The sequence below is a fragment of the Mus caroli genome, chromosome 6 (assembly GCF_900094665.2).
Source record: "Mus caroli chromosome 6, CAROLI_EIJ_v1.1, whole genome shotgun sequence".
NCBI classification, from domain to species: Eukaryota; Metazoa; Chordata; class Mammalia; order Rodentia; family Muridae; genus Mus; species Mus caroli.
The window spans coordinates 12,547,592-12,548,438 of NC_034575.1; positions in this window are offsets into that span (position 1 = coordinate 12,547,592).

An 847-nucleotide genomic window follows, 5' to 3' on the forward strand; every position below is an offset into this window, starting at 1 on the left:
TGTGTGTGTGTGTGTGTGTGTGTGTGTGTGTGTGTGTGTGTGTGTGTAAAATAGTGGAGACGCTCTGCTCCACCTAGTCACTTAAGGACCTAAGATGACACTCATCCCCAAATATGATTTTAGCACACTGGAGTAGAACATAGACTGTGGAGAATAATAAGCAGCTTTTGAAGATTTTGTAAAATGAAAGTCATTGCTGTTCATCAGTTTCTATTCAAAGCCCTCAATGCTTCCACCTGCTTCTAAAAAAATAATGGACATGCAACTCTAACACAAGCTAAGAAGACAGAATTTGATTTACATGGAACCGTGGCTGTGACAATCTGACTTGTCCCCAAGAATTAGATTTTTAGCAAAACACAGCTCTTCCATATTGTCATATAATGAACAAACTTGGGTCATCAAATAAACTATAAGATCTTTTTCATCTTATACAGTAACTAAAAATAAGAGAAATGAGGAAGAGAGCAGAGAAGAGTAACAGAGGGAAGAAGGAATAGGAGAGCCAAACACTTGAAAGTGATAGTGGCAGCAAATGAAGATCCAACTGTAGTTAAGAACTCTATACATGTGTATATTTCAGAGGAGTATAAAAATGAGCCAGAATGGAAGTGAAGAGATTTCTCAGTGTTTAAGAGCCCTGACTAAATTTTATATGCTCCTTTTAAATATATATTCCCTTCTCAGAATACAAATCTACCATGACCACCTGCATAAAATCTTCACCAAAAGGAAACATGAAGAAGGTAGGAAGGGAACAAGTTTAGGAGCTTATGAGTCCTTGGGAATGATGAGATAAGAAATGGACATGGGGGTATGAGGACGATTACAATAAAATCCATACATG